The 18,715-nt window shown below is 46.9% G+C and overlaps 1 long non-coding RNA gene across 1 annotated transcript; it reads left to right on the top strand.

Annotated features, from left to right (window-relative positions):
- Window positions 1-14,001: 14,001 nt before the first annotated feature.
- On the top strand, window positions 14,002-17,298 carry LOC108494732. The gene is made up of 3 exons (XR_001873939.1): window positions 14,002-14,265; window positions 16,299-16,349; window positions 17,164-17,298. It is a non-coding gene; the product is annotated as an uncharacterized LOC108494732 (long non-coding RNA).
- Window positions 17,299-18,715: the final 1,417 nt, after the last annotated feature.

Here is an 18,715-nt window from a genome sequence, read left to right as displayed (position 1 = left end):
GAAACGGTGATTTATCGCTGAGAAAAATGAACAGCTGCCTCACACTTGATTCAAACCAGCATGAAAAGGGAGGCAAAATTATTAGTCAGAGTTTTTACAAAGCTAAGACTAAAGAAACAGCAAAGTCCAGCCCACTTCCTATGCCACTGGTAACTGCTCCTGTTGGGAACAACTGCTGAGCCTTGCTGAAAAGTGGAAGAACAACATTCCTTAAAGCCTAAAACACCTTTGTCCAGCTATTTGACCTGTTTGGGCTGGATAATGGGGTTGGAACGAGCATTTATTCCTGGTCCCATCCCACAGGGATAGTTCCCTTCCTTTGCTAAGCATCCATCTGCCAAGGTACTTACACCAGCCTCCTTTCCTCTCATCACTGCAATATTTGAGTCCCTCCAGAGTGTTTAAAAATAGAAAGAGCAGCTGGTTTGTAGAAGGGATCCTGTGCTTTGTCCAGAAGGCTGTGAAAGGACTTTCTCACCCTTCACCGTATCCACCTCACCTCAAACCTCTGCCACGAGGTCTGGGCTCTGGGAGAGTTATTAGGGCTGCAGAGCACTCCTGCAGGACCAGGGATTTTTTTTATCCATCTCCAGCTTTTATTGCTTCGGGGTTTTAACTCCAAATTCTGCTGCAGATGTGCAATTGTGGGGTGGGTTCGTGCTGGGCTTCATTAGAGAGCAGCAGGATGTTGGGCCATGGGCACGGGAGAATTTGCTTTTCTAGCTCGGATTTCCTTCAAATTCAAAATGTATTTTCCTCATTTAAAAAGAAAAATCACTTTAATTTCATCACAATCCCTCTATTTGGGCACGGAGCTGTGGAGTGGAGCAGGGATAAGACAAGAGGCAAAACATCCTTCAGATATTCCAGGGCAGGGGACGACATCCAGTGCAGCTTGCTGAGCCTGCAAGTGAAAGGAAAACAAGATAACATATGTATTTTAAAACTCTTGGAGCTATTTTTGGTTAGGAGGCCATAGGGGAGGCTGTGTGAGGAAGGATGGCAGCTTCCCTGGGCAGCTTTAGCAGGATGGCCTTTCATGGGTCATTAAAAACTGAACCAGGAATGGCCAGGGGAGTAGCTGAGGCTTTGCAAAGAGAGATTCCACCTTCTCCTAACTGTGCAGAGCTGAGTTTTTTTCCTATATATATATATATATGAAATCAGTTGCATTCAGGAAATATCCCTTTGAATTTCTCCTGCAGACCTGTTGGAACAGCAGCACAGACTGGGGGAACTCCAGTGTGCTCTGAACACTTCCAGTCCCTGCTCAGTAACACAGGTGGGATTTGACTAAAACCACTGGTAAATCAGCACACTGGTGTGAAATCCACTTATTCTGGGCTGGAGAAGCCTGGTTTGGCTGGTTCTGCTCTCTCTAAGCCTGGTCTCTGTCAGCAGAAGAACAGTTGAGCAAAAAAAACCCCCAAAACCAACATTAACAGGCCCCCAGCTTCCAGCCCATGTGCAAGAAACATCTTGATCCTTGGCTGTCTTATCTCTGGGATTCCATGTCTGTGTTCCTGCTGCACTTGTATGAATCCAGTTTATTGCCATGATTATTTATTTGCTGGGGAATGAGCCAGGGAATAACGTGATACAATAGAAAGCTGCTGGGATTTCCCCAGCTCCCCCACACAGTCAAATATGCTGAGCTGCAGGAGGTTGTGCAAAGTCTGCAGCCCTTTCTGCAAAGCCCTTTCTCTTTGACTTTTGCTTGGGTTGTAATTATTATTTTTGCTGGGATTTGTTTAGCTGCATTCCTGGGCCCTTGTCAGAGTCCCTGAAGGAAAAAATGCTTTTCTTTGGTGGAATATTGAAAAGGAAGGGAAGAAGGGGGTGTTTGTGGTCACTTGAAATCTTCCCAATTCCTTTGTGGAATTGTTTGAAATAATACAAGGATGGATGACTTTGTTTAGTCTCAAAGGCAGGAATGAACCGACCAAAATCAGGAGTGATACTAAGAATTGCTTTGGTTCCTTTTCTCATTTTTCTTTAGTTAGTTTTTGCTTTTTGACTTTGCTCTCTTTGGATACAACCAGAGCCTCTGGATGGAGAAGAGAATGAAAGTGCTTCCAAACAGAAGTGGAAATGATCAGTCAAGTTCCACAAAGTTCATCGAAATAGAAATAATAAAACAGCAATAAGGCCAACATTTGAAAAAAAGTGTTGTTAATGTAGTCATCAAACATGCATAAGAGACCAATTTTTAATGTTTATGACAAGAACTTTATCTGGGAAGCAGCAGTTTAATAATGCACATCTTTTTATTAGAGAAGGGGATTATTTCACATGTCCGTGTGTGTCTGTTAGAGACATATTTATGTAGCTTGAGAGGAACTTAAAGATGTAATTTCAATATGAATGAACATCATCCAACATCCTGCTTCAGCTGGAAGCGCCTGCGATTTATTTCATATTTAAATCTTCATTAGATGAATGGCTAAAAGATAGAGGCTGCTCCCTGTAAATTAAATTCCCCCGTCTGTGGCTCCACGTGTAACTCTTTGCAATCATTTACTCCAGTGTCACATCCCCTACTTGGAGCATAAATTTCCGTGGGGTTTGGATTTCAGCTGCTCTTCATCCGAGTGATGCGGTGAGTTAAACACACTCAGTTCCAAACTGATCTCTTCTAATCATTCTGAGCGTAAACCTTCTGCAAAACAGAGAATAATTAAGATTTACTGGTGAAGGCCACGGTCCTAAAAGTGCACCCACGTGTTTAACTCTGCTCCTTGCATTCCCAGCAGTGAAACGAAGTCCCTGGATCGGCATTTGCTGGGCTGGAGCCCCAGGTGAGACTCGATGCCTTACCCAACACATCACTTAAAAAATAAATGCTTTGTCAGTGCTTCGTGGTTCTGTTCGTGCAGCTCTGCCGGGGTGAAGCAGCCCTTGAAGTTGGATTATCCTGCTTGTGCTCCTTGTTAGGATTTCGAGGGATAAACAAAACAAGGGAGGCAAACAAGGGAAGAAAAGAGTTCCTGTTTGCAAATCGTTTCCCATCTGTTTCTCGTTCTGTTTGACTCCGGGGAACGTTTGCACACTGTGGATGTCTCGTTTGAAAGCTCCCAGAGCCTGGGGAAGGCTTTGAGCTGCCTCCTCCAGGGCTGCATCCCTGTTTTCCAGGGGTCTGTGTGGATGGCCCCTGGCCCTGCAGGAATCCGGGGTGTTACAGGAGCTAAAAACAGCCCCGGGGGAGTGAAGACTGAGCTCTGAGCTGCTGTTGGAGGGAGGAGATGGTCCTTGAGGCACGGCCAGGGAAGGACAGACCTGCTCAGGAAGGGGATGGAGGTGTGGTGGCCACCAAACTGATCATCTGCCAGCCCAGCATCGCCCTGGCCAGGCTGACTGTGCTGCTTCAGTTGTGCTGCTTCGTGGTAATGAAGCATGAGGGACTTTCCTCTTCTGGGAAAACATCTTCTGACAACTCCTGGAGTTCCTGGGGCACAGTTGTCCCCCGAGTTTTCTGGCAGTTCCGAGGCATCCTGCAGGAATCCTCGGTACATCCCCAAACCAAATAATTTTTAAAAAGTTTTCATTTGACAAAGAGTTTTTGGATTATTCTGTAGCACCATTGAGATGGAGAATTGTTGTGGTTGTGTTCAAAGCACAGGCTGAAAGCTCATTATCCCCATTAAATCTGGTAGGATTTTCTGTGTCAACCTCTGAAATGCTGAAGAAAAAGTCCTAAAGTGGCTGGATTTAGATTCCTGCTCCAGGGACTGGTCAGATTGTCATTTTAGAGGCATCGTGGCAAAGAGCAGCTGATGGAATAGTTGGATTTAACGAGAGAAAACATGGATAATTACAAATGGGGCTTCATGCAATCCAACTGAAGTTGAGCTTGGGTTTAAATGACAGCATTTTCTAAAGTATTGGGAGTAAAGTCAGAGGGCTCAGGGGTCAGTGCAAGGGGAGGGGGAAATGTCCCAGGGTGTGAGCCCAGATCGAGGCCTGTTGCTCTTTCCCTGCAAAAAGCTGGATTTTGGTGCTGCACTTCCCTCTTGTGTTGGCTGATAATACTGTATTTCCTCTGCTTGCAAGAGCCTCACTCTGGAGTGTCCCCCTCACGTGATGCTGAGCAGCTTTAGTTTGCCCTTCCTCGATTTTTCCCCTTTCCTAAGAGTTTCTGCAATAATCCAATAACTCCCCATGCCATTTTTGATTTTTTCCCCCTGTTTTTGTGCACTGAATAACATGAGATGGTCCTGGCCAGTTTGTCAACCCCGTGGCTGAGCACACAGAGGAGGAGTTGCCCCAACACAGTGAGATTTTGACTTTTTTATGAACAAAAAGTCCATGTCAGGGAACAGTGATTTCTCCCAAGAGGGCAAGGTCCTGCCTGTCTTTCCACACTCCAATCCATGGAGTTTAAACCAGCCTGGAAATAATGGCAGAACCAGGGTCTGTCCCAGAGCTATTAAAGTATAATTGTATCCCCTGGTTTTTTGTAGGCAAGAGATGGAGTGAGGAGATTTTCCATTGGCTGTTGTGTTCCAGCCCTTGTTTCTAATTTTTGCTGTGAAGAAAAACCACGTAATGGCAGAAAAATCATGAAAATTCCAGTCAATTATTTCTCACTGGGGTGAATAAGGAGGTTGAAGCTGCTTAATTACCGTGTGACCAATAATGGCTTTTTTCCTGCTTTTGCTGTTCCTGAGCTTTTTTTGCTGGAGCCTCAGACCAGCAATATTCCTACAGAAATATTTCAAAATGTGGCATACATGGCATATATGGAAGTTCTGCTTTATTGCTGCAAGATTTCACTCCGTTCTGCACCATATTTGGGTACTTCTTTGACAAATCCCAAACGCCCAACACATCCAAACACGTGGTTTTCGTGGCAGATGGGGTGTACAGGACCAGACATCCTTGCAGCACATACACACAGATGCCTGTCTTCCTCCCTCAGCTCTGGATGTGACACCATAAGGAAGCCAGACATGGATTGGGATCAGCTTCCCTCACTTAGCTCTGCATTCTGAATATTGCACAGAAATGTTTGCCAGTCCTGTCCTCAAAATGCTGGGACTTGCTCTGCTGAGCTTTAATCTGTCTCCGTGCTGAGGTGCAGTTGCTTTTGCTTGGCAGAAGTTCTCCACAGGTGTTTAAATGTGGAATTTCTTCCTGTCCTCCCCAGACAAAGTGGGTTTTCTCAGTGCTCTTTGGTGTGCACCCTGCTGCTCTCAGCTATTGATTTGGAAGGAAGTTTCCAGCAGGTCAGGTAAAGAGAGATGAGAGCACTTGATTTTAATGCAGACCTCAAATGCCTTGTTTCCATTTATCCTCCTCCTTGAGAGCCTGGCAATTATTTATTACAAAACGAGGAGTGTTGGGGGGGAAAAACGAATCAAGGTCCAGCCTGTGGCCAAGTGTGGGATGTGTGATTGAAGATGAGGTTTGCAGGCATGACTTGAGACCTTTAATGGGGCTGCATTAGGATGTTTAGCTGGAATGGGATCACGAGCCTCTTAGAGGAGTGCAAGGTGCTCTGGCAGTGGTGGAGGAAGGGTTGAGGCTCATCAGCAATGAATTTCCCATCCTTGGAGTGGCCCCAGAGCTCTCAGCATGGAAATAAGAAACCCAAGGCACAGGCAAGGCAAAAGAAACGCTCTGATTGCACTCATCTGTGCTCTGGTTCAATCTGGGAGTAACATCCAGCCTGGAGATTCTTATTCCCTGCCTTAAACTTAGCCCTGGTCAGACCTCAGTGTCCTTCTGGTCAGGAGCAGCTGCATTTCAGTTGTACAGGATTACAGGGAGCTGACTCGGGTTTTTTGGGGCTCAATCAGGCTTTTCTGTGCTCTTCCTGGGGGTTTTCAAGAAGTCTCATGGATGAATCCCTGCAGGAGGGGGGGGGCAAAGGCTGTGCCAGGCTTTGCACAAGTGTTGGGTATAACAATGATTAGGTGATCAGGCAAAGCTGTGCTTTAAAAACAGCTCCAGGGGCACAAGAGCTCTTTTGCTCAGTCAGACCTCCCTGGTTTCAGGGAGTGGAAGTTCCCAGTCAAACTGAAGGGTTTTTTTTTTTGTTTTATTTTCTGTGGAGCTTCACCACTTTTTATTTCATTTCTCGTCCCGTGGTCTCGTAAAGCACAAAGAAGAGAAGAAGCCTTTTGAGGTGGGAGAATTTAATTTATCAGCTGCTAATTCTGGGTGTGGAGAGGAGGCTGTGGTGTGGTGGTTAGAAAGCTCGTTTTGGTGTGTGCTTACAGCAAATAACTGACATTATTTTGGTCTGTACTGGGGTCTAATGTGCACTCCAGTCGTGCAGGGATTGCTTGGAGGACAGACACGGGGTGAATGTGCCTGTAAATACTTGGTTTCTGTGTACTGAGCTGGTCTGGGATGGTGGGATTTGGATCAGAGTGCAATTGGTAACGGGCTTTCAGCCTGAAAAACCCCCGCGTGTTTTCTGGGAAGATTTTGAGAAAGGACCATCCCAGTGTGTCAGCAACTTTGAGTTTCTCTTGTTTTCAATTCTCACACATTTCTAAAAGACCTTCTCTGTAGTCAGGGCCGGGTGAAACTCTGAAAGGAGCTTTTTAATCAGAATGTAGCTTTTTTGCCCCATCTAGTGGGTACACCCTGTATTGAACCTGGAGTTTGTTGTGGTGTTTTAATTCAATTTATCCAAGGCAGCTCGAAGTCCCTGGTTTCTGTTTTGCCTTCTGGCTGTTGGAGCAACAATTGTATGGGGGAAGTACACAGAGAAGAGTTGGTTATAAAAGTGCAAACTATTCTTATTTTCTTGGTTGGGAAAGAAAGCAATTACTTGTAGACCCTGTAATTCTCTTCTATTTTATCCTTGCAAGTGCATGTGAAGAGAGGTTGGCAGCAATTACACTGATAGGATGGGAAAAGGCTTTTCCAGCTTCTTTTGGAATATCTGTTATTTTTATTTTATATTGTCTTTGAATTCCCTTTGAGGTGGCAAGTTTAGTTTTAACCTGGTGGAACTTCTGTGTGAGAAAATCCCTGAAGTCAGGGGCTGTTTTCCTGGACTGGAAGTTTGAAGAGGGAAAGGAAGTTTTGTCCTGTTTTAGCACTTTTGGGCTGTAGCTGCTGGTTCCTGACTGTGTTAATAAACTGCTCCCACACAGTGGAATTGCAAATCATCTGTTGGAAAAGGTGATCAGCTTCTGTTGTTGGATGGAATTCAACAGTGACAGGTTGTTTAAAAAAAAAAGCCTGTGAGTTCATCACTTTGCTCTATCCAGATGTAAGGCCCAGCTGTGATTTTTAGAGAACTTCCACAGGGAAATGATATTCCTTGAACATATTCCTGGGCTGCTGGTCCAGGGGGCCAAGTTCTCACCTGGGATGGGAAAGGCTCCTGTCTAAGTCTGGGTCAGAAAATAGATCTGAGCCTAAATGTGGCATTTTCATGGAATCCCAGAATGGTTTGGGTTGGAAAGGACCTTAAACCTCATCTAATTCCAATCTCCTGCCATGGGCAGGGACACTTGCCACAATCCCAGGTTACTCCAAGCCCAGCCTGGCCTTTTCCAACAGCCTCAATCCAAGGTTATTTGGCTGGAAGGGCTCAGTGTCTCCATGATCCATCCTGTGGTTTGATCCCAACAGAAAATATCTGACCCAACATCCTCCACAACTTTTTTTTTTTTTTTTTTTGAGTTCTGACAAAATATTTCTCAATGAAAGTGTAAAAAAAAAAAAATAAATTCAGAGCAGCTGCAATAGCTCCTGCCAACCCCAAATTGCCTTGATGATAGGAACACAGCTGCTAACAGGAAAAATAAATAAATCCACAAGGGAAGAGACTCTTGATTTGCATTTAACTGGAGTCATTCTGGATTTGGACCAACCCTCTTACATTGGGGGACAATGGGACTCAGGTCACTGGATTTTTCTGTTGGGATTCACCCAGTGTTTGCTGTGTCTTTTTTGTCCTCAAACATCCTGGTGAAGCTGCTTCCAGCAGTTGCAGGGGGCACGAAACCAGATAGCAAAGAAGGTTACAATAATAATAACAACACCCTCTCTGTCTCATGGGCTGATCAAACATACAAGACTCAAGGGATGTCCTTGGTCAAAGTTCAGTTCCTCACACAGTCAGCTCTAGGACAGAGGGCTGATTTACAATATCTGGTTTATTCTTCAGCAGTCACAAAATATCCAGTCACACACTGGAGAACTGCAGGAAAGATGTGAAAAGTCACAATCTTTAAAAAAAAAAAAAAAAGCCAAACAAAAAGGAGGAAATCCGTGCTCTTGCCAGTGTCTGAAGGCATTTCCACGGTTGGGATATGCATTAAATAATGTTCCCAGATTTTCACAAGGACTGGGGGGTGGCCTGAGCTGCAGAGATGTGATTAACACACTAACACTGGGGACAGAATACATCTTGCCTCAGCTCTGTGGAAAGCTGCAAACTCGCAGAAAACAACAGAAACAATGGAAAAAAAAAATCCTCTTCCTCAGAGCACAACAGATGGGTCACCTCTGCTGCAGGACACGTCAGGTCTGTGGCCTCAGCAGTGTCAGGGTGAGGTGACTGTGAAGCTGCTGTGATGCCAAAACTGGCAGAAATGAGACTGCTCAGAGACAGTTCTGAGTCTTTAAGCAGCAAAGGTATTTATTTAGAGCAATGCTGGGGGGTCTAGCCAGCTCGTGCTGGACAAACTAGCTCCGAAGTTCTCAGTGAAAAGCCGGGTAATTTATGCAGTTTTTATGAGTGATTACATCACCTATACATGCATATTCATTTAATTTCACAATCTAATTATCATATTCATAATAGGTGGAGTCTAGGCAGAGCTTGAGACGGAGTTGTCTTTCTAGGGAGTCCTCTGGTGGTCTTTCTGGTCCTTCAGCCTCCAGAGGGTCCTCTTTGTCGTGAACTTTTCCTGACTATGTACTGGGAGCTGGCGAAACCCCCCCCTGCTTCAGCTTGCTTATCTCCCCGGGTGTCCATTCTATCTAATTCATGACCACTAAGTTGTCCTTTCTTATGTTATCTTATGTCCTTTCTTATGTTATCTTTTCATTAGTACAGAACATAGGTAGGCAGAGCTCTTGGAACAGAGTTAATGTTAATTAACATTAATGTTGTATTCCTCAGAGCCAGGGTCTGTAACATCCCCTCAGAACAGAATTCCAGCAGCTCAGAACTCTTGCTGGGTTTCAGCTGCGTGGAATCACAAGTTCTTTTGTCACAAATGCTTCAGCCCTTGGTGCTGTCTGTCTGCCACCTGGGATGGGAGATCCTCTACCAGGGTTTCTTGCAGTGCCTGACAGGAGATGCCGCCTGTTCTTAGGGAGCTGGGTATAAATAGCCCTGCAGAAGCGACAGCCTTGGGTTGCTGGTGGATGGATGAGGAACACAGGGGTGGCTGAGGGTTGCCACTTGAAAGATGTAACTGTAGCCACCTTTAAAGCCTGGTCCTCTGGGATTTATTCAAGGTCATGCAAGGAGTTTGTAGCAGAGCCAGGACCTGCACCGGGCTCTGCCGGCTCCCAGCGTGATGCCTCGAGAATAAAGGCTATCTTTCATCTAAATTAAACCCCCACGATTTTACAGAAGCTTCAGGGCCTCTGTCTAATCTATTCACACAGCATTCATCACCATGGCATCTAGGTGCCACTCTCCTCATCTCTTAACCTTGCCAGAGTCTGTCATGAATATTCTGAGCATCTCTCTGGGTTTCCAAATGAGGTGAACGCGCTCTTCCACTCTCTCTGCCTCCACTTCCACTTTGCTGATAAACAACCCGCCCGTTATAGCCTGAAAAATATATGTAAAAAAAAAAAAAAGGAGGGGAAAAAAAAGGACAAAACACCAAGAGGATGTCCAATTAGCAAATCTCACACTTTGCCATATTTTGGAGCTCCTTTCCCCATTAGAACCTGTGCACTATAACAACATGGCCTGTCACTGCACAGCCTGCCAGCTGCATAAAATCAAGGCATCAGGCTTTTTTAATTGAATGCATAATGAGGTGACTGGCAGGTTTAATTAACAAAACTCATCCTGTGTATGCACCTGGAGGTGAAAATAAGTTTAATCAAGAGGAGTTGGCAAGTGCCAACAGCTCTGTCGTGGCTCCCCCAACCCCCTCTTATTTTGGTTTGTTTCAGCCAGGCTTTATATTTGCAAAAATGGCTCTGGGTGCTGATTAATTATCTTTAGCCCAAGATTGATGAGTTGTTGCAGCCTGCCTGTAATGAGAACCACTGCTCCTGGAAAAGCTGCACTGGAAGCTTTAATAATCAGGCTGCCTTAGATAAACTACTTATGGCAAACATTCAAGGTGTCTGGACGTGGTCTTATTACAGTAACCCTTGAGGACCTAATCCATGGGAGGAAAATGTGTCCTTAAAATGCGTTGCCTGGTTTTATTGCCAAGAGAAGGTGGATTCCTGGTGAGGAGGAGGGTGTGGAGCTTTCTCAGAAAGAGATCTCTCAACCTCTTGATCGAGGCAGAAGCCACAAGGAATGTGGTTACTTAGGTTGAATTATTTCTGGTTTGAAATGGCAATTAGGCCATCTTTGGAGGGACCTCATGTTCATAGAATCATAGAATCAGCTGGGTTGGGAGGGAACTCTGAGATCATCAAGTCCAACCCTTGATCCAACCCCGCCGTGGTTCCCAGCCCATGGCACTGATGCCACATCCAGTCTTGTCTTAAAAACCTCCAGAGATGGAGAATCCACCCCTTCCCTGGGCAGCCCATTCCAATGGCTGAGCACCCTCTCTGCAAAGAAATTCTTCCCAATATCCAGCCTAAACCTCCCCTGGCACAGCTGAAGACCCAGCCCTCTTGTCTTGCTGATCATTGCCTGGGAAAAGAGACCAAACCCCCCCGGCTCCCCCCTCTTGTCAGGGAGTTGCAGAGAGTGAGGAGGTCTCCCCTGAGCCTCCTCTTCTCCAGACTGAACAGCTCCAGCTCCCTCAGCCTCTCCTCACAGCACTTGTGCTCCAGTCCCTTCCCCAGCCTCGTTGCTCTTCTCTGGACCTGCTCCAGAGGTTGAGAGTCACAGCTAGAAGGTAAAACATGCCTTCAGAAGGCAAGGCTAGAGGATATATCCCCATGTGTAAGGTCAGCCTGGGCCTCCACAAGACAGGACACCCACACTGCATCCAACGCCCACTTTGGCCCTGGTGCCTCCAAGCTGAGAGTGCAAAGCTGGGGCGGGAGAGGTGACCCCAGAGGTGACCATGTGTGAGTGCATCTGCCCTGCCCACCACACGTGCCCCTGGGCAGCTGCTGGCTCTGGGGGTGCCCGAGCTGGAGCTGCTGGATCCCCCCCTCCCCAGCCAGCCTGGGGAAGGTGTCACCCAGCCAAGTTGTAGCAGAGGTTGTGGGCGTTCTCCGGGGAGGTTAATGCATTCAAGCTGTCAAAATATTCTTCCTGCTATTCACCCAGTTAACATGCCCTCTCTTTCTTTTTCTTTGAAAAGGCATTTGCTATGGTATTCTAATACATGGTCTGTGTTCAAGATGTTACTGACAGCTGTTGTATGACTACAGGAAGGAAATTATGACTCCCTAATGATAACATGTCACGGCGTGTCTCTCTGCTTTTCTCTTCCTTTAGCTGTACATTTCTCCTGCCAGTGTCTCCTCACTGCACCCATGCACTGCATTGTGCAGCAGTGACATGTCTGCCATGTGCTTTCTTAAAAAAAAAACACACACAAAAAAAAAGATGTTCTGATGGTTTCTACCTTGCCTTTAAATAATGTGGATAAATTTTGTTTGCTCTATTCTGCTCTTGTGAGACCCCACCTGGAACACTGTGCACAGTTGTGGGGTCCCTAACATAAGGAAGGCTATGGAACTGTTGGAGCAAGTCCAAAGGGGGACTGGGGCACCTCCTCTGGGAGAGCTGGGGCTGTCCAGCCTGGAGAAGAGAAGGTGGTGTGGAGACCTCACAGCACCTTCCAGGGTCTGAAGGGGCTACAGGGAAGACAGAGAGGGACTGGAGTGACAGGAAAAGGGGGAATGGCTTCAAACTGAAAGGCAGGAAATTTTAGTTGTATAGATGGAAGAAATTCCTCCCGGTGAGGGTGGGGAGGCCCTGGCACAGGTTGCCCAGAGAAGCTGTGGCTGCCCCATCCCTGGAAGTGTCCAAGGCCAGGTTGGATGGGTCTTGGAGCAACCTGGGCTAGTGGAAGGTGTCCCTGCCCGTGGCAGGGGGTGGAATGAGATGAGCTTTTAGTTTCCTTCCAAGCCCAACCATTCTGGGATTCTGTGGAGCTGGCAGAGGAGATGCCCCACGTGGTGACTTTTTGTACTTTGGGATGCTTCATATCCCAACATCAGCATTGCCATCCAGCTGCCTTAGAGGTGGTGGATATGCTCAGTTCAGGCTCAGGTGTTCAGGGTAAGGAATGTGTGTACTCAGGTGTACTGTCAGTTTAATCTCTTAGATGACTTTAAGGCTTTTCCCTGATAATCTCTGGAAGGGCTGGTGACTGTTGGATAAGGAGCCTGTTAAACACATGGAGGTGGCTGGCTGGTTGGGCCACCACAAGCCCCTCTCTGCTGTGTTTCAGCTGTGATCTAACACCCCCAGCCTTTGGAGGGAGTCTTGTCACGAATCTCTAATGAGAAGTGACCAAAAAAAAAAAAAGTCTTTTGCATCTGCTTTAAGGAACTTACTGGAGTGACAAGTCTGTCTAACCTAGTTTTTAATTCCCTTGATATGGGAAAGTTTCTGTGCCCAGGCAGAAGGCCCAGAAGGGTTATGCATCATTTACAACCCAGTGTTCAAAACGAGGGGCAAGATGGGGGCAGGTGGGAGTGAAAATGTAGGTTTATAATTCTCAGCTCAGCAGGAGCCACTGTTCTGTACAGGGTCAAACCCCAACTGATTAACAGCTCCTGGCAAGGGCAGGAGTTCCAGGTTCCCTCCTGCTTCCTGCTGGCACGACAGAGAAAGTGTCCTTTCACTGTGCCAAGTCACAGCTCTTGGCTGAGTGTACCCTCTGAACACCTCCCAGGCCGTGTCTGAAGGACTTTGGCAGGTTTTGGGGTTCCCCAGAGAACCCAAGAGGAATAATTTCACTCTGTGGGACACCTTGGTTCCGGCTGATTTCCCATTTAGGAGGCAGCTGTTTGTCTTTGAGGGGTGTGCTGCTGCTGTTCAGTGTAAAAGTCTCCTAATGCCAGGCTGTTTTAAAGAAAAACCTAAAATATTTGGTATCTGGAGATCATAGGCTCTGTGGATAGTCAAACTGGGATTACTGGGATCATGAGTGTGGCTCCTGGGAGTCAGACAATACAGGGCTGGGTGCTGCTGAGCATCCCAGAGGTACCTGAGCTGCTTATTCTGCAGCCAGGCTTAGCACTGTCCTAAATGGACAAATTCCCAGAGGGATCTGCTGTCACCTTCCTCCTGCAAGGTGATCCCAGAGCCCTCTTCATTTGGGGCTCTCAGAGAGCTGACACACTTGTCTGGCAAATTTTTTGAATAGGACTTGGATTTTTAAAAGTCTTCACCACGGTGACCTTCTAGAAACACTTGAATTTTGCTGTGGGATTCCTTGTTTCTGTGAGATTCTTTGTAGGATTCCTGGCTTCTGTGGGCTCTGAGCTGTACTGATTCCTGCAGGATTTTTCAGGTAGAAACTCCTGGACAACCTGCCTTTGTCTCCCAGAAGGGATTTCCATATTTCCTGTGGTATAAGAGCAGAAGCTTGTAGGAGGGGAAAACACCCTGTGGAAGCTGTTTCAGCACCTGGGAGGTGGGACAACCATAAAACCCTGAACAAACTGCACTTCCCAATCTATTGCTGAGTGGTATCTGTGGGAATGACTGGACATCCTCGTGTCCCCAAGACCCCTTTCCAACACAGGCAAGGTGCCATTTCTTTTTGAATTTAGGCAGCCATGAGAATAAACAGAAATCACGTTACCATTGCCACTGGTGGTGGAACGGGGTGGAATGGATGGGTGGAATCCAACTGCAGGTAGGTGATGTCACAAGAACCCTGCATAGCACGAGCCTTGTTTTGTAGGAGTAAGTGTCTTTTTCTCACTGAAGGGAATAGTTTGACGTCCTAAAGGTTGGTTTTCTTTGGGACTGATGCCAGGAGTGGAGGAAAGGCAAGTTTTCCTTCATCCTCCCTCTGCTGATAGACACATGGACAGTCACACGAGTAGAGTGAAAGGCACAGAGGGGTGTTTTTCAGCCCGTTTTGCCTGGAATAATCTAAATATTGCTCAGCTGGGTGGGGAGAAGAGCAGAGCTGCCGTGGGGCCGTGGCTGAGGAGCGGCAGCCACAGGAGGTCAGTGTTGCACTGTGGATGCGGCAGCGAAAAGTCAGCGTGGCCTTGGAGGAAAACTTGACCCAGGAGGGAGGTTAATTCCTCTTGGGCACCTCTGGGTAGTTTGCTGAACACGGGAGCAAACCAGCGTGGCAAAACCCGGTGCTGGGGAAGAACACGCTCCTGGAAGGAGCGAGGATCTGCCACAGAGCGGGGAAGGAAAAGCGCCGAAGGAGCGCGGTGCGCATTTCACGCCCGGGAGCTGGGAGCAGACACTAGATGGCTTGGATCTGGATGGATCCCGGGAGCTGCAGGCTCTCACCTCCAAATCCTCGCCCTGTCTTTGGCCCAGGAGTGCCCTGGCAGGCGCGGAGAGCCGTGTGCTGGAGGTTCGGGGGCAGCTGGAGCGGAGCGTGGCGGTGGCCGCGGCGCAGGTGGCCGGGTTTGTTGGCAGCTTCGCTCCACTTATCAAGGCTGAAAAGCCCTTCTATGCCTGCTCTCAAATCCCTCTCTGCCTGCAATTTATCCTCTCAGGGTGGTCCGGGGGCAGGTTGGAGCAGGAGGCGTGAGGGATGCTACTGTCAGGGCCGGGGCTGGCTGCTGAAAGGAGATTTGCATTCCAGGAGATTCCAAGATTTGCGTCCAGCCGCTGCCTTCCCCCAGGGCTCTGTGCTCTGAAACGTGTTTTAAGGCCCGTTCCTAGGGAGCTCTGGCAGCTGTTTGATGTGGTGGCAGCGCTCTTAGAGAATGGCTGGGACAATGACAGAAGTGAAACTCGAATATTCTCCAGTAGGCTCTGTGGTTCCTTCATTAAAAACAGACAGATAAACAAACAAATTACAGCCCATTATGAGCGTGGCCTTCAGTTCCTCTTCAAACAGCTTTTTGCTGCTTTAAAAAGCCTTAAATAAGGACACAGCCTCCCCAGTCCAGGCCATAAACTGTTGGATTTAAGCTTTCCTTGTGCCTCCAGGTCCGTTGCCTTTGCTGTCTTCTGACTGTCTGATGTGAGCTTTTAATTCATTTGGCTTTTCCTGGTGAGAGGCTTCAGAACAAGATTCCTTGTGTGCAGTCTTTGATGTTACACCACAAAGAATCCCCCTACCCCCCCTTTTTCCAAATGCTCTGCTGAACCCCCATTAAAAAAAAAAAGAAAAAGAAAAAAAAAAGAAAAAGAAAAGTTTCATGTAACCAGAATGAGAGGAAGTGGGGTGACCCATGCAAATAGTTTTTGTGTCGCTTACAAAGGCTCAGATTCTATGGTGATGGGCTCAGCAAAAAGATCTGAACTCATTTAGGCAGGGCTGGGCTGAGTTGTCTTTGCATTGCACTGCCTGAAAGGCAGAGGATGCAGAGGGGTCCCTGCCAAGCCAGGCTGATACAGCCCAATATTCCCTGACCAGTTTGCTGTCTCTTCTCATGGCTCTGCCCTGGCAACACTGATTTTAACAACACAAAAGACCTCCAGCCCTCAGCCTTGAAATCAGAGGGTGAAACATGCTGTGGAAATTCAGCCAGAATTTTACTTCCTCTGAAAGTAGATAAATAACTGGTTTGCTTCATTTGACTCTTAGTGACTTCTGCCTTATTGCTTTGTTGACACCAAGCTCCCGCTACAAAACTCTGTCCCTGTTCTCAGTGTCTCACATCCCTGCCTCTGGGCACCTGGGATTCTTCCCCTTCTTGGGGCTGAGGGAGAGGGAAAACGATTGTCTGTGCCACAGGTTGGAACAAAGCTCTCCATTTTCCCATTCAGTGCCTGTGCAGTCTGGCTGGCTGGCTGAGGGCGTGGGGCTCGGGGACTGTTTTGTTTTTCGGCTGCAGGCGGGGGCCCAAACAGAACAGGTGCCCCGGGTGCAGAATGTGAATCCTCAGCTTCATGAAAGGCCTTTGTCAGCAGTGTGATTTTTGGAGAGGAGAAACCTATGCAGTGACCCTTTTCAGTAGCATCTGATGCGTGCACCGTGATTAGAAAGAGTAGGGGAAGTTAAAAATAACCTGTGGAGGAGGCATTCTAATGAGCAATTATCATTCCTTTCCATTGACTTTTGCAGCAAGACTCTCCATGTGTTTAGTCTTCTCGAAAGAACATGCCAGATGTTAGAGTGAGTGACTTGTTAAGTCCCTCAATACTGTTCTCACTGGTGTACTGAACCATTGTCAGGGTGGGTGTGTTTTTTTCTTCTTTTTTTTTTTTTTTCTGTAACTATTAAAATAATTGGGCCCCGAACATTCTGACCTGATAAAGCAAAAGAATCTTGGCTGGCTTTCCTTGGGGTCACGTTTGTGAATAGAAAACTCGGGGAGTGCTTGCCAGAACAAAGAAATGTTTCTGCATGCAAAGATCTTCAATAACTTAATCTGAGGTGGAATCATCTGGCTTCAGAAATCGTGCCTCCTGGCAAAAATCTGACTTTTGCATTTCAACATCCTGAACTTTAGTCTTCAAGGAGTCTTTTGTGCTTGTGGGGCTCTGCTGTTCTCCCCAAAGGGAGCTCTTTAGAAATGATTGACGACAAGGCCAGTTCTACCTTTGCAAAAAATTTTTTAATATGGGGAGAGCAACGAGGAAAGCAGATCTCGCTTCACAAAGCCACTGAAGCCCTTTTTTTTTGTTTTTTTTTTGTGTCCCTGCTCCCGTGTAGGAATCTTAATTGGATTAAAATACGAATCTGTATATTGTGATTTTGCATGCCATGGATCCCACCCTCTTGTTTTTAGCCACATTGGCCAAACTCAATGAAGTGCACGGTCAATGTTTGAGCTCTGCCTTTGGTGTCCCTCGGTTGGAGCTCATTAAGCATTCGGGGGAATAATAATTCTGGGACTTGAACTTTGATCTGAGGAATCTGGGAAAGAAAGGGCCGGAAATTGCAGCAGCCTGATTAGCTACCCCAAGTTGATCAACTTTTCTGCCAGATGCAGGCAGAGCTCCCAGAGGCTGGAAGACAATGGTGGGGGTGAGGCAGAGCCGCCTCCGCCGTGTTGTGTCTGCGCTCCCATCACATCCCATTACTGTCTCCAGTGCAGATGGCACTTTGAACCACTCCACACGCCCACAGCCAACCAGGAGCTTTGTCCAAAACATCTGCTTGGCAAAAAAAATTAAATAAAATATATATATATATTTAACCTTAAGTATTTGCTGATTTTCACGCATCTGGGAGTCGTGGTGTTTTATCTGGGACTGGAAACATCGAATTATCTTGAGAACACTCATCCTTTGCCTCTGAGTTCCGTCTGTCTTGAGTCTGACTCCGTCCTGCTGAAATTGCCACAAGTCCAATGTGAATTACAGCACGTGCCAGAGTGCTGCACAGCGAGCAGTTCTCCACCCCTCAGGAGGAAATTTGGGTTGGGGTGTGAAGCCTGAAATGCTCACGTTTGGGACATGGTGGGGTTTGTCGTGTATTTTCATTTTCCCAAAAATGCCGTGAGAATTTCAACTCGAATTCGAGTCCATGTTGTGACAACCTGAACCAGCTTCAGGGCTCTGCTGTGCCTGACTGGGAATTTTCTGACACTGGGATTGAAAAATCCCAGCTGTAACAGAGAGGAGGGAACTCGAGTTGTTCCTCACAGAGCAGAGCTCGAGACTTGGGTATCTTCCTCCTTGTAAAGCAGATGTACCTGCCACCGTGGGAATAACCCTGAATTATTGATCCCTCCACCTCTGGAAAGCTTTGCTTATTGTTGTTGCTTTCCCTTAAAACTTTGGACACTTTCAATTTCTGTCAAGAGACGCATCAAATGTCTCCCTCAATAAATACCCACAAGCAACTGCTGCCTAGTGCCATGTTTCTGGATGCTTGGCCAGCTGGCAAAGGAGGAATGGGATGTGGAGCTTTTCCAGAAGAGCTTCTGAGGAAGACAAAATTCTTTTTTTTTTTTTCCCTCGTTCCTGCTAGAAATCAAATACCAAATATTGTAGTTGAAACCCCAAATGGTTTGGGTTCCAGAAATAAGACGTCGTGGTGCCTTACGGGCTGCAGTTGCCATATTTCTCGGTCCCTCTTTTTCTGGGAGGAGCTTTGGTCCCTCTCCTGTCTCAGACATGGGGTGATGGCAGTGGTCTGTCACGTGGAAATGTGCTCAGGATGTTTTCCAGGAGGAAAATCGCCGAATAATGTTGTTTGAAAGAAAAGTTTCCTTTTCAAGCGAAAAAACGTAATAGAATTCTGGCCAACTCCCACTCCCGCCTCCCGTCGCAGAAACCCCGTGTTATGGTTGTGTGGAGCATCAGAAACTGCCTTTAATATGGTTTTGGAAATTCGATGTTGAGTGACTGGGTCTCAGTTTTCATGATGGAGAGGTGTCTCCTTGTCAAAGAGCCAAACGCTCTGCCAAGATTCCGAGTGTTCTGTCCCTATATAAAGCTGAGGTTTAGTTTCAGGCACAGTGACTGAGGAAGCTGACACTATTCCAACATGTTGTTCATATCCTGAAGTCTTTTAATTTCCCCTGGCTGCTG

This window comes from Lepidothrix coronata, unplaced genomic scaffold, assembly GCF_001604755.1.
Source record: "Lepidothrix coronata isolate B3197 unplaced genomic scaffold, Lepidothrix_coronata-1.0 Scaffold27, whole genome shotgun sequence".
NCBI classification, from domain to species: domain Eukaryota; kingdom Metazoa; phylum Chordata; class Aves; order Passeriformes; family Pipridae; genus Lepidothrix; species Lepidothrix coronata.
Note: the sequence above shows the minus strand (reverse complement) of the source record. Positions and strands in the feature narration are given on the sequence as shown.